General features: G+C 42.1%; 1 pseudogene across 1 annotated transcript; it reads right to left on the bottom strand.

Annotated features, from left to right (window-relative positions):
* Window positions 1-2,863: 2,863 nt before the first annotated feature.
* Window positions 2,864-3,738, bottom strand: LOC113223414 (annotated as a pseudogene). The gene has a single exon (XR_003308730.1). The product of XR_003308730.1 is annotated as an uncharacterized LOC113223414 (transcript).
* Window positions 3,739-3,744: the final 6 nt, after the last annotated feature.

The raw sequence follows: 3,744 nt of genomic DNA, 5'->3' as shown, positions 1-3,744 counted from the left end.
TTTACTTTACGTAGAGGGAACAGAATGAGTATAAGCTCAAAAGCAAGCGTAGCTTCTGGGAACAAGCTTATAGCTGGAGCTCAAACGAAAGGGAAGCAAGAAAGCCAGGCTGCAGAGGAGACTCCATGACTGACGCCATAGTTTCTCTTTCCCCAGACTGAGATAATAATCTCACTATAAAATTCAGAGGAGATTTGGGATTGGATATGTATTTAGGGAAGAGTAACTAAAATAGACAAAAAATGAGGACTAGACTTCAGGATGGGGAAAAGACTTAAAAGAAAAGGACTAAGGGAAGAATAATAGGTTTTAGAAAGAGATAAAGAATGGATGTGACCCACTGAACAACTGAGTCACCTAAAAAACATCCATCTAAGGCATCCATAATGTTGACCTGAAGTAAAACTCTAAGGCAAAATTAGCATAAGTAAAGAATTTGATTTGGCCAAATTTGAGGAGTGTAACCCGGGAAACACATATCCAAACTATGTCAGAGAAGTGCTTTCAGTTGGAGAGGTTACAAGCAGATTTTTAAGGACAAAATGTAGAGGTATAGCAAGGTGGTCTCAGCCTGTTCATATAGAAATATCATTGGTCAACAGAAAGAAGCTAGCAGATGATTGGCTAAAGGCTACAGCACTTCTTGGAATAGTCATTATCTGTTTGTGATGAATCTAGCTCCTGGAATTCTTATAAGTAAAAAAGTTCAGGAATTTCAGGGGAGTAACTGTGGCATCATGACCACCTTTTTTGGCCATTGCAATTTAGTTATCCTCATTTGTTGGGTTTTGTTTTCAATAAGTATGACCAGTGAGAACCTCCCCCTTTTGTTTGGTCCAACCTTACAGAATAGCTTACCTTGACTCTGCAAAGTTTAGACTATCTTGGAGACAATTAGTAGACTGTTTTTTAAACCTTCCTCTAGTTGTCTGTATATTCCACCTTATGCAGAAATGGTGGTAACAATGGTAGCTAATTTGGGTAAGAAAATAAAACTTTCTCCATGCCCAACACCCTCCACACATATTAGAGTTCAACAGTAAAGGTAGAAGGAGCAAAAGGGATTCAACAATGAAAAATAAATAACCTGTCTGAGAAAAGGAGAGCCCTTTACTTTCCTCCCACAGCGAGGTGGCCATGGACATATCTTTTTAGGTGTGTCAAAAGAGCCTGTTCCTGTGGTTACCTGAATAACAAAGACCCACGCAGAAATCACTGAGTTGTAGATACAAACACTCTCAGACTAGCCAGACAATTGCAGGAGGACTGGGGAAGGAAGAATAAGATAGTGTCTCTGGAACTTAAAGAGAAGATCTCTTGAGAAGCAGATGCCAATAACTAGAGGGAAACCACCTCAGGCTGAAAGGATAGATAAGGGTCTCCATCGTTTCTGGTGCCACGTGGTCAATCACTGTTGTTTCTCTCTAAGAGTCTGCTTTATTATTTTTTCTTAGAAGCATGGCCTTCTCAGCTTACCTTTCGCTTGTTTCAGATATGGCTACTCAGATTAAATTTTACATGAGCATTTCACTCGGGGACCCCAAAGAGAATAAGGAGGGGCTCTGGGACTCACGTTTGCTTCCTAGAAGAAGGGATCTGAGTGGCCAACCTGAATGAAGTTACTTTTCTAATCAGTTGTGTTTAGGATTTTTAAAATGATTAAAAACAGGGATCTAAGTGTTCACGGGTAGTGTGGTGACTATACAAGCAACTTCCAAGAGCAAGACTATCTCATATGAAACTTTGCATTTCTTAGCAAGAACCAGGTCTCTAGCAAAGAGCAAACATTCAGTAAATTGTTTCTGAGTCTATTAATAAATGATGAGAAAAGGCAAGGGAAATTACCATCCTCACTGCATGCCTTCAGACGTGTGTTTCCTATCAGACATGGGTGTTCCAACAAAAACTAGAAAAAAGAAAATACAATGCATTCACTGGGCAGAAATACTGTGGATGGGAGGCAAGCATTGGGACAGTCGTGAACAAAATTATTCTTGAGGTCCCCATTAATCAAAGTATTTGTGGCATCCAGAAGCTTGAATATTTAAGGACAAACATGAATCTTTACCTATCTCCTTTTACTCTTCTCTCCTTTCTCCTAAACTAATTCCAATGTATACATTTACTTTTAAAATTTCATAAAGCCTATCTAATTGGGAATTTAGGTCTCATTCCTTGTGGACACCAGAAGGATATAAATGATTGGGGGAAATCCCACCAAACAGAAAGGGCAAGATGTATGAATGAGTAGTAAGCTCAGGAGCAACCCATCAGTCCTCTTCTTTATTTTACCCCCAACCCAGAACTTAGGGATGAAGCTTCATAAAGCTCTCTTCGGTGAAGGAGAGAGGCCTGTTCCGTTTCCGAGAAGTGCAGAGCTGCATATTGGCTTCGGGATGACACTGAATAGGTATAAAATTTATCATATGTGATATCCCATTGAAGCTACACACATTGTTTAGCTTCTCCAAGACTTTACTTTGGAAAGTCCACAAAGAACAGAAAAAAGAAATGCCGTCTTTTAAAATATCTATTTAACTATCTTGTGCTCCCATGTTTCCAAGGTTGGGGTATTGGGAGAGTTCGTGAAAGAGCAATATGTCAGCATTAACTTGTCTTCAAGCAGGCATGACTTTCCATACCAAATGGTCACAATCTCCAACTTTTAATGGATCCTAAATGTGTGTTTCAGAAATACTGTCATTTGGTAATAAAGTCATACTCAAGGTTTTTAACACTAGTTTGGCTGAATTTCCAGAGACTGGAGAGAAGGTTAAGATCCAGGTGGTTGCTATGACGAGAGCATTATGACTTATTCATCTAACACTTCGTTGCTGTATGATACAACCCGTCAGCGCCTGGTTTAGAAAAGCAAAGGGAGGGCGGTCGCGGGAGGGAGCGGGGCAGGCGCTGTGGGCCAGGCCCCTCCTCCAGCTCCTGCAGGAACCCCCGCCTCCTGCACCAACCGAGCGCCAGCGCGGGGCTGGCGGGAGCCTCGGTGGGCTCACGGGCGCACGGGCGCGCGGGGCCCTGGTCGTTGCTCCCTGACAGGCCGCGGTCGCCTCCATGAAGCAGAAAAGCGAGGGACGGTTGAGCTGGGCCCCCGCGTCTCCCTGCTCATGGCGCTGCTCCTCGACCTCGCAGGTTGTGCAGAAGATCCGCAGCTCCACGCAGCAGGACGCACGCCCCCGGGACCCCCAGGTCGACCTGTACCTGGACATCACCGATGGCCTTCCTTTTGCCATTCTCAACAGCAGACCAAAGAGTGCATCAAATGTACATTATTTCAGCATAGATAATGAACTCGAATATGAGAACTTCTGCGAAGACTTTGGACCACTCAATCTGGCAATGGTTTACAGATATTGTTGCAAGATAAATAAGAAATTAAAGTCAATTACAATGTTAAGGAAGAAAATTGTTCATTTTACTGGCTCTGATCAGAGAAAACAAGCCAATGCTGCCTTCCTTGTTGGATGCTACATGGTTATATATTTGGGGAGAACTCCAGAAGCAGCATATAGAATATTAATCTTTGGAGATACATCCTATATTCCTTTCAGAGATGCTGCCTATGGAAGCTGCAATTTCTACATTACACTTCTTGACTGTTTTCATGCAGTAAAGAAGGCAATGCAGTATGGCTTCCTTAATTTCAACTCATTTAACCTTGATGAATATGAACACTATGAAAAAGCAGAAAACGGAGACTTAAATTGGATAATACCAGATCGATTTATTGCC

This window comes from Piliocolobus tephrosceles, unplaced genomic scaffold (assembly GCF_002776525.5).
Source record: "Piliocolobus tephrosceles isolate RC106 unplaced genomic scaffold, ASM277652v3 unscaffolded_41231, whole genome shotgun sequence".
NCBI lineage: Eukaryota > Metazoa > Chordata > Mammalia > Primates > Cercopithecidae > Piliocolobus > Piliocolobus tephrosceles.
This window is presented reverse-complemented; position numbering and strand designations above follow the sequence as displayed.